Genomic DNA, 11,702 nt, shown 5'->3' with positions numbered 1-11,702 from the left:
AAGGTTACTCAGTCACAAAAAGACAACCTTGGCAAGAACTCTCTCATCTATGGGTTTTGTATATGGGAGCAAAGGATTACTAGCCTACAATTCATTCTGCCAGAGAAGCTAGTAAACAAAGAGGATCCTACTAGAGACATACAGGTTACCCTAGAAAAGGGGAAAGAAACAAGATCTCATGAGCTATTTGGGAGCATGGGTGAGGGGAGAGGGAGTTAGGAGAAAGAGAAGCAGAGAAGAGGAGGGTAGACCAGCACATGAGACAGCAGGAAGTTCGAGTCAGCAGAAGAACAGAGGAGAGCAAGATAAGAAATATCATTATAGAGGGAGCCCTTATAAGTTTAAAGAGAAATCTGTCCTAGGGAAATGTTCAGATATCTCCAAGTTTGAGCCCAACTAACCATCTAACCAATATTTGAGAGGCTACCTTAAATGCCCTTCTCTGATAATGAGATAGATAACTACATTATATGCCATCCCAGAGTCTACATCCAGTATCTGATGGAAGCAGAAAGAGACACCTACAACAAAACACTGAGATGAACTCTGGAATCCAATTGCAGAGAAAAAACAATGATGAGTTAATGGGTCAAGACTAGGCTGGGGAAACCTACAGAGGCAGCTTACCTGAACAAAGTAGAGTTCATGAACTTCAGACTGAGAGCTGGGAAACCAGTATAGGACTGTTCCAGACACCCTGAATGAGTGTGTCAGTTTGGAGGTCTGGATAATTCATGTGGTCCCTGGTAGTGTATTACTATTTATTCCTAGTACATGAATGGATTTTGGAAACCCACATTACATCTAGAAATACTCTATAAGCCTAGACACATGAGGATGGGTCTAGGCCTTGCACCATAAGATATGACTGACTTTGAAGATTCCCCCATGGAGTGCCTCATCCTCCCTGGGGAGGAGATATGGGGATGGGATGAGGGGTTGGTTGGGCACAGGGGAGGAGGAGATTGAAAGGGAACAGGGATTGACTTATGAAACAAGCTTGTATTTAATTTAAAATAAAAAACCTACCAGCAAACTGAATCCAAGAGCAAATCCAAAAAATTGTCCACAATATGTAAGTGGACTTCATCTCAGAGATGCTGGTAAGACTCAACTTAAGAAAATCTGTGAAAATACTCCACCATATATATAAACTGAAAAAAAGACAGGGTCATCTCATTAGATGTTGAAATGTAAACATGGCATTGGTTCTGAAATCAACCTACAGATTAAAACCAATCCCCATAAAAATTTCAAAAAAGTTTTAGAAACCTCAAAAGAAAAATCATCAATTTCATATGGAAAAACCAAAAGAGGAAAAAAAACAGGATACCAAAAGAAGTCCTGTACAGTTATAGAATTTACAGAGATATTACCGTCCCTAACTTCAAGCTCTAATACAGAGCTTTAATAATGAAAGCATCATGATATTGGCAGAAAAACAGACAGATGGATCCATGAACTCAAATCAAAGACCCTGATATGAATCCAAACACCAATGAACACCTTATTATTGGTAAAGGAATAAAAAAATTTACACAATGGAAAAAAGGAAGAATCTTCAACCAATGGTTCTGGAAATACTGGATAAAAGTAGGCAGAAGAAGGCAAAGAGAATAATATCAGTCACCCTGGACTAACTCAAATGCAAATGGATCCAAGACCTAAAAATAAATCCAGTTATTCTGAACCTGATAGAAGATAAAGTGAGAAATAATCTTGGCACAGGAGACAACTTCCTGAGTACAACACCAGAGGCACAGACACTGAAGAAAACAATTATTAAGTGAGCAAGCTTCCATAAGCAATATGTTGCGAATAAGACAAAAATTTATATTTAAAATTATATATATGTATATATATAAAGAAAAAAATAATTGATAAAACATGATCTCAAAGTTACCGGGCTCCACACTTCCCCATAAATCTCCAACACCTCCCACCCACCACCCCTTCACCCTGCACCCCTCACACACCTCCACCGCTGCCTTCTTATCAGTGATGCTCTCTTCGTGCTAAAATTTTTCCAAGTGGATAAAAATGGCAAGTCTGCCCCAGAGAGCTTTTGGCAAATGGAAGCATCCATTCTCTAATTCCTGTCATGGACCAGATCCTGGATCCTGTCCTGGTCTGGAGCCACGGCATTTATGATCAGGTCAACAATTTCCCTTGCTGGCTACCCCAGAGACTTGTTAAGCATTTTCTCTGCCATCCCATTAACCCAACATACAAGGTCAGGTTACCCATCTCGCCTGAGTCCTTTTCTTCTGTTCTCTCCCAGACTATATAATCTCAAAGAGATGACCCTAAATGTGAAGATGACAAGGAGACAGGCAACCTCTTCGGACTGGCTGAAATTTTGGTCCCTAAATTTTTCCTCCTTACCATGATCCCTTCTGTTTAAATGTCCCCCAAGTCCTGCCCAAAATAAACCTAACCCTCACCAGCCACGGAATTATACCTGAAGAGTTCTCTCAGAGAGTGGAGATAAAGTCTGATCTGCCTCAAAGTGCCCATACATTCCTTGGTGGCCAGATTCCCTCAACCCAGACCTTTGTAAACTTTCACTCTGTGCTAGAGCCCACTGGAGCACCAAGGAAATTGTTGATCAGGCCAATATGTCCAACATTCCCTTTAAGTGACCCAAGTATGCTGGATGCTCCCACCTGCAGAGACAAGCTCTACTTAGGGTCTATCCCTATTTCATGTGCCCTGACCCCACAGGCCTTCTTCATAGATGTGGGTGCCCTTTGGATTTCTTCTGTCTATATTGGGCCTGCGAGACGACTGAGAAATATGTTGGAATCCCACTTCCAAATGGAATTACAATACACTTACAGCCTTTTACCCCAATTCCACCCTTCCTTAGCTTAGCCAACCATACAATTCCACTTGCATGTATCAGCCCCCTCCAGATTGTCAGCCTGCCTCCTCCTCACAAGGTTTGTGCAAGCCCTTAAAGATTCACTTCACCACCTCAGGATATCACACCCTAAACAGGGACGGAGGATACAAATGAGTCCTTTGACTTTATAAAGAAAGATATGATGAAGGCCTCACCTTCTCAATTTAATTACTCAAAGTCATTCCCCTTATCCATGAGCCTCAGGTACCATTGTGCCTGAATACAGTCTTGTGAAGAGGCCAGAGACCTACTGCCCCTAAACCCACCATTAGATTGCAAAACCCCACTAACAGATTGTGCAATCCCACAACTCTCCTCACCCTGAGACATTATCCATCCCTCTCTCATCCCATTGAGAATCATGAACCCTCTTTTCAGACACAGGAGTTGTTAGTTTAGATCTAATAAACCACACATTTTTCAGCAAATAGAACCAACCCCCAAGTGATGGTAGATTGCTGGCTTTGCTAAAACTCTCCCCCCCATTTTATGAGGGATTGGCTATTCTTGCCACATTTACCACCACCAATGACTCTCACTATAGCTGATGAACTCCAGATAAATCCATTTCCCACTTCACCCTGCAACAGGCTATTGGATCTAACCTATACATCACCTCCCCTGCCCATCCTACCTCTACCCCTTCCCATGCTTTCTTTGCAACACCATGTTAGTCCTCAGCTCCCCTGATTATTTTGCTGTAACCCCATATGGTTTTTACTGAAGCTTGCCTTGATTGTCTTATACCCTGCATTTCCATCCCACTTATCCAGAAGGTTTGCTTCTATGCATTGGTGCAGGCCATCCCATGCTGATCCTATTACTGTCCTGAAGAATTCTTTCATTTGTGGGAGACCTCCCAAGACCATTGTGTATGCACAGAACACATTATGGATGTTACACTTGATGTCCTTTTAGGAATTAGCATTGTTGGAGCCGGTACAGACATCTCTTCCCTGGTGACTGGTAAATCTAACTAAGAGGACCAAAGTGTATCCATTGACAGAGACGTCAAGGAATTACAAAATAAAATAGACTATTTAGAAGAGTCACACCAATTCCTGGGAGAGGTGGTCTTACAAAATAGATGAGAATTAGTTTTACTCTTCCTCCACCAAGGGGGCCTTTACATGGCCCTGAAAGAAAGAAAAGAACAAGAATACAGGTATCAAAATTGCTTCCTCATATCTCCGTGGCTGATCACCCTCTTACCATCCCTCCTGTTACCCCTCATAGGGCTCCTTTTTTGTTCTCTTTTTGGCCATTGTCATTCCAAAAACTAGTTAACTTTGTCAAATAACATGTTGACTATGCTACCCAACCAGTCTTGGTACAATAGCATAGTCTAATGATAAATATGGAAGAGGAGGCTTCTTGGTAGCTGCCCCATAACACAAGACTGGGAATATTCCCCAGGCTACCCAACACGATGGCCACCTTTAGAGGGCATGCCTCCATGTAGGGAGGCACCCAGATAAGAAGCCTGAGAGCATGGGGAAGGCACCTTACATCCCCATGCCCTAAAAAGTGCCAAGGAACAGGTCCAACCATGGGGTCTCCCCCAAGAGAATTTCCTCACAGTGTTGTACAAGTTCACCATCATTTATAGGGGCCAGGCCTCTGTACCCCCTCTGCTGTCAACTCAGGCCTCCTTCACTTAGTAAAAGAAAAGGGAGGTATATGTTGGGAGCACCTCAGGTAACCTGATCTTTTAGAGCCAAACCTGTACTTTCTAATGTCTAAAAATTTATATAATTGGCCAATAGCCTGAAGAAAGCAGCCTTCTGGGGCTACTCAGAAGAGAAACCCCATGACCCAAAAAGCTTTTCCAAACTCAGGCAAGCCTAACCATCACCTAGGCAATGGTCCTTCTTCTCCCTCTTGAACCCTTTACCCTGTCAACATCCTGCTCTATGAGGTTAACCAATACCCTGCTATATATAAACCTGGCAATCAAAGCAACCCCCTCACCCCCTGCCTTTTTCCTGCTCTACTGAGTATTTTAGCTGGCCTGAGAAAAATAAAATTTGCTAGTGGATCAGAAACCTGTCTTGTTGTCTTTATTTCGTGTCTCTTGTCCCCATCCATGGTCCTTAGGTCCCTTGCTCGAAGTTGACTACCCATGGGACTGGACAATTGGTCAATGTGCTGGAATGGATCCATGATTTTCACCATTCCCATCATAAATGCCTGAACTAACAATGACAGCTTCTCTCCTTACACTCACTCACCCTCTTTCTACTTTAAAGTTTTATTCTACAATGAAGATTTTTTAAGTGAGCAAATGATGAGATATTATTGAAGTATATTTACTTTAATTTAGTGTGGTATTTGCTCTTGTGAGAAATTTGAACACTAGGCAAAGGATTTGTCTAATTGAATGTATTTGATGTGTGCAACTTCTAATGATGTATTGAATCATTAAATGCAGAATGCATGTGGTTGTTTAAGTAATTCCTGTGAAACTGATGAATTTAATCCAATTCTAGGTTCACAGTACTTAAACTTAAATTAAGTGAGAGGTCATGGGGCGATCCCAGCTAGGTGAGCTTGGGTCTCCAGCGGGACTCTTCCCATTCTCTGCCTGACCACTATCCCCTGGATCTTCGATCTTCTGGGGCCGCTCCTGGCATCCAGAAGACCCTCCCACACAGGAAAGACATCAGCCCTTCCAGGCCCCAAACTCCGGCGATCCCAGCTAGGTGAGCTTGGGTCTCCTGGGGGATGTTCTCCATCCTCTGTCCGACCCCCATCCCCTCGATCTTCCGGGCTGCTCCTGGAATCTAGAAGACCCGCCCACACAGGAAAGACATCAGCCTTTCCAGGCCCCAAACTTGGGTGATCCCAGCTAGCTAGGAAAGACATCAGCCTTTCCAGGCCCCAAACTCCAGTGATCCCAGTCAGTTTCAGGAAGGAAGGAGACCAGTGGAGACAGAAAGACCCCACCAGCACACACTGGAAGAAGAAATGGGAAGAAGACAGAATAAGAGCTCACTCAGCAGTCAAAAGACCAACATGACTCCACCAGAATCTAGGGAACCAATGCCAGCAAGACCTGAAAAGCACTACATAGATGAAGCAGAGGAGACACACCTTAAAAATCATTTTATGAAGATGATAGAGACCCTCAAAGAAGAAACGAGGAAATCCCTTAAAGAAATAGAGGAAAAAACAAAAAAAATCCATGAAATAGGGGAAAAATTCAAGAAATAAAATAATCTCTCCAAGAATCTAAAGAGTGCCAAGAAAAAACAACCAAACAAATGAAGGAAACAACTCAAACAGTTGAAGGATTGAAAGCTGAAATAGAAACAATAAAGAAAACACAGAACGAGGGGATGCTGGAAATGGAAAAGCTGGGTAAACAATCAGGAACTACAGATGCAAGTATCACCAATAGAATACAAGAGATAGAAGAGAGAATCTCAGGTGTTGAAGACTCATTAGAGGATATACAGTCGTCAACCAAAGAAAACCTCAAAACCAATAAATCCCTAACACAAAATATACAGGAAATATGGGACACCGTGAAGAAGCTAAACCTGAGAATAATAGGTATAGAAGAAGGCAAAGAAATACAGCTCAAAGGTACAGAAAATATTCAACTAGAAGAAAACTTCCCTAACCTAAAGAAGGATATGCCTATGAAAATACAAGAATCTTACAGAACACCAAATAGGTTGGACCAGAAAAAGAAGTCACCTCGCCATATAATAATCAAAACATCAAACCTACAGAATAAAGAGAAAATATTAAGAGCAACTAAAAAAAAGACCAAGTAACATATAAAGGCAGACCTATCCGAATTACACCTGACTTCTCAATGGAAACGATGAAAGCCAGAAGATCCTGGACAGATGTCCTACAAATGCTAAGGGAACAAGGATGCCAGCCCAGACTACTATATCCAGCAAAGCATTCAATTACCAGAGATGGAGAAAACAAAATATTACATGACAAAGCCAGATTTAAACAATACGTGTCCATGAATCCAGCTCTACAGAAAGTGCTAGTAGGAAAACTTAGATCCAAGGAAGATAACTACACTCACAAAGACACAGGCAATATATAATCCCAATTTACATAACACCAAAAGAAAAAGGGAGGAGAAACTACACAAAATAACTTCACTACCAATAAATCAAGCACAAACAAGAATAATCAATCAATGGTCATTGATATCCCTCAATGTCAACGGCCTCAACTTGCCTATAAAAAGACTCAGACTAGCAGAATGGATATGAAGACAGAATCCATCCTTCTGCTGCATACATCTCAACATCAAAGACAGACAGTATCTCAGGGTAAAGGGTTGGGAAAAGATTTTCCAATCAAACGGACCCAAGAAACAAGCAGGTGTAGCAATCCTAATATCTAACAAACTAGACTTCAAATTAAAATCAATCAAAAGAGATGAAGAAGGACATTTCATATTCATCAAAGGAAAAGTCCACCAAGATGAAGTCTCAATTTTAAACATCTACGCCCCAAATACAAAGGCACCTACATTTGTGAAAGAAACATTCCTAAAGCTCAAATTGCACATAAAATCGCACACACTAACAGTGGGAGACTTCAACACTCTGCTCTCACCGATAGACAGGACCTCCAGACAGAAACTTAAAGAAACAAAGAAACTAATAGAAGTTATGACCCAACTGGGTTTAACAGATATCTATAGAATATTCCACCCAAACACAAAGGGATATACCTTCTCAGCACCACATGGAACCTTCTCTAAAATTGACCACATAATAGGAAACATAGTAAACTTCCACAGATACAAAAAAATTTGACAAAGTAGCTAAATCTATTCAATGGAAAAAAGAAAGCATCTTAAACAAATGGTGCTGGCATAACTGGGTACTGGTATGCAGAAGACTGCAGATAGATCCATGTTTATCGCCTTGTAGAAAACTTAAGTGCAAATGGATCAAAGACCTCAACATAAATCCAGCCACACTGAAACTTTTAGAAGAGAAAGTGGGAGATACTCTTCAATGAGTTGGTACAGGAGACCACTTCCTGAACATAACACCAATGGCACAGACACTGAGATCGACCATTAACAAATGGGACCTCATGGAACTAAAAAGCCTCTGTAAGGCAAAGGACACAGTCAACAAGACAGAAAGGCAGTCCACAGAATGGGAAAAGATATTCACTGACCCCACATCTGACAGAGGGCTAATCTCCAAAATTTACAAAGACCTCAAGAAGCAAGTCTCCAAAACACCAAAGGATCCAATCAAAAGTGTGGTACAGAACTAAACAGAGAATTCTCAATAGAGGAGGCTAAAATGGCCAAGAGACACTTAAGAAAGTGCTCAACATCCTTAGCCATCAGGGAAATGCAAATCAAAACAACTCTGAGATACCATCTTACTCCTGTCAGAATGGCTAAAATCAAAAACACCGAAGACAATTTATGCTGGAGAGGATGTGGAGACAGGGGAACACTCCTCCACTGCTGGTGGGCATGCCAACTAGTACAGCCACTTTGGAAAGCAGTATGGAGATTCCTCAGGAAAATGGGAATCAATCTACCACAAGACCCAGCAATTCCACTCTTAGGCATATATCCAAAGGAGGCAAATTCATACAACAAGGGCATCTGCTCCACAATGTTCATAGCAGCATTATTTGTAATAGTCAGAACCTGGAAGCAACCTAGATACCCCTCAACTGAACAGTGGATAGAGAAAATGTGGTACATTTACACAATGGAGTATTACTCACCAGTGAAAATCAATGGAATCTTGAAATTTGCAGTTAAATGGATGGCACTGGAAGAAACCATCCTGAGTGAGGTAACCCAGTCACAAAAAGACAAACATGGTATGTACTCACTCATATATGGATTTTAAACATGGATCAGGAGAGTGCCAGTCTGCACTTCCACTGACAGAGAGTCTGGGAAACAGGAAAGAACCTAAAAGATATACATGGTACCCAAGAGAAGAGAAATGAGGCAAGATCCTCTGAACAGATGGGGTACATGGCGAGGGGTGGGGGGGAGTGGGAGCTGGGAAATAGAGAGGGGGAGAAGAGGAAGTGCACAGCAGCTTTCTTCAGTGTTCCAAACTCTGTGAAGAGTTCCTGAATATACGTGTCTGACACCCTGCAGTCAAGGTTTGACACCAACACCTTTCCCCACTTCTCCATGCTGGCTTCACCCCAGAAGCCTCTGTCGAAGACGTCATCCTGACATTTGTTGGGAAGTTGTTTTGGCCTGCTGTAGGGACCCGGCCGGTTCCTGCTCCTGCCTGAAGTGCTGCTAGAGACACATGGCAGGTTCCTTAAAGAACCGCTGCCTCGATTCGCCTGCTTGGAGGCCAGCATGGTATCGCGGTGGCCGCCCTGGGAGCCAGCCTACTGCAGCCCCGGCCTCCACCATGACAGCCTCGCTGGCTCCGGTTCAGCTTAATGATGTCATCCAAAGACATATCCATTTTGTCGGCCATGGTGGGCATGCAATTGGGCCTCCTGTTCTCCAGAATTCTAATTCGTGTTAATAACCTGGAATCAGATATCAGGGTGTATACTTAAAAATTGGATTACAGACCTTTGTCCACAACACCTGGTTTATAACTCCATTTTAACAGGGAAAATACTGTGATCTAGTACCATGAAACAGCATACTGTGCTTTTCCAGGCTCAGCAGTGCAACATTAAGGACTCAGCACAAAAATACAAATTTCTTTTTTTCTTTTTTGTTTTCAGAGAAATGTTCTCTTCATGAGGTAGTTGTAGAACTAACCATGGTGAATACGTATCCTGTATCTCACTGAGATCTAACTGCCTTTGCCTCACCAGTGGTGGGATTAAAGTTGTTTGCCACAAAGCTGTCAAAGCACTCTTCAGAATACTATATTTACTCAAGAGTGCATATTCCTCAGATGAAAAATAAATGCTAGGTAAAAATTTCAATTTTAAATGTCGGTGGTTACAACTATGTCCATGGAAGACAAACAAATGGTAATTTTGGATGTGATTTCATTTTCTGGTTGGGAATGCCAAGTCCTTCCTTTTTATGTGCCACTGTTTGAATAGAGAAGTGATTTAACATAGAAGTGAGCATGGATGACTGTATACTTGAAGACCTTTGTCCTTTCTATGGTAGCAAAGAGAACTGTTTGCAAATATCAAGGCATAAATTCATATGTTCTACTAGATGGTTCCATAAGAGTATTTTTGCTGTGAGTGTCAATTAAATGGGAAGAATAGTCAAGTTCATATAATGTGAAATTTGTTCATAATGGTAAGACATGCACAGCAGAAATTCAGTCCCAGATTTCTTATAAACATTTCCTGTGACTGTGCTGTTGATTGGTGACTTATCCATGACACCTGACCAGGAACCTGTGGATGTGGGTAGTTTTGGGGTCACACTTAGTATCTGGACCTTTCCTCCAAGTCTGTAACCCATGATTCCCCTCATTACAGGCCTGGAAGTTCTACCTGTGAGCTGGTGCTTGACATTTAAATCTTTTGTTCACTTGGTGTCCCAGAATCCAATGACTTTGACTCCTCTGCCTTACTCAATTATACAATCTTCCCCTGCACACTTCTAAAATCCAACCCTCTCCCAACTTCTGTTTACATGTAAATGGCCATGTAAAAATGCACCAGTCACTCTTGCTGAATCAGGCTGACTTCCACACAACTCCAGCTGTGTGGTACACTTGGACTACTCTGCACAGACTCCCCACACACTTGCTGCCAGCCCACACCAGAACTAGAACTAGAAGGATCCTGTGCCCCAGTATCTGATCCCCACACTTAGTATGAATCCTTTAAATAAAAGATGGACAGATTAACCTTGACTTGGCTACCAGATTCCTGAGCTACATTTAACACCAAAAGATAATAACTAAACTCAGAAGCCAGCATCTCATGGCCAACACAAACATGACAAGCCAAAATTAAGTACTGTAACTGTGACTTGGGGAGACACATTTCAGGAACTTGAATTCTGAAAAGAAGACTCATGCCTTAAATCCCACCACAGGGGAGGCACAGCAGGCTCATTACTGTGAGTTCAAAGCCTGTCTGTTTCACAGAGAGAGTTCCAGGACAGGGTCCGAAGAAATACAGAGAAACCCTGTCTCAAAACCCAAAACAGAAAACAGAAATAGAAAAGAATGAAAAAAATACCTGTCAGAATGGCTAGAATCAAAAACACCGAAGACAATTTATGCTGGAGAGGATGTGGAGAGAGAGGATCACTCCTCCATTGCTGGTGGGAATGCCGACTCATACAGCCTCTTTGGAAATCAGTATGGAGATTCCTCAGGAAAATGGGAATTAATCTACCACTAGACCCAGCAATTCCACTCTTAGGCATTTATCCAAATGAGGCAGGTTCATACAACAAGGGCATCTGCTCCACTATGTTCATAGCAGCATTGTTTGTAATAGCCAGAACCTGGAAGCAACCTAGATGCCCCTCAACTGAAGAGTGGATAGAGAAAATGTGGTACATTTACACAATGGAGTATTACTCAGCAGAAAAAAACAATGGAATCTTGAAATTCGCAGGGAAATGGATAGCACTGGAAGAAACCATCCTGAGTGAGGTAACCCAGTCGCAAAAAGACAAACATGGTATGTACTCACTCATATATGGATTTTAAATATGGATCAGGATAGTGCCAGTCTGCACTTCCACAGATAGAGAGTCTGGGAAACAGGAAAGAACCTAAAAGATATGCATATATGCATAGTACCCAAGAGAAGAGGATGGAGACAAGATCCTCTGAATGGATGGGGAACAGGGCGAGGGGGGTAGTGGGAC

Source organism: Mesocricetus auratus, unplaced genomic scaffold (genome assembly GCF_017639785.1).
Source record: "Mesocricetus auratus isolate SY011 unplaced genomic scaffold, BCM_Maur_2.0 contig_6525_pilon_obj, whole genome shotgun sequence".
In the NCBI taxonomy this organism is placed as follows: Eukaryota; Metazoa; Chordata; class Mammalia; order Rodentia; family Cricetidae; genus Mesocricetus; species Mesocricetus auratus.
Note: the sequence above shows the minus strand (reverse complement) of the source record.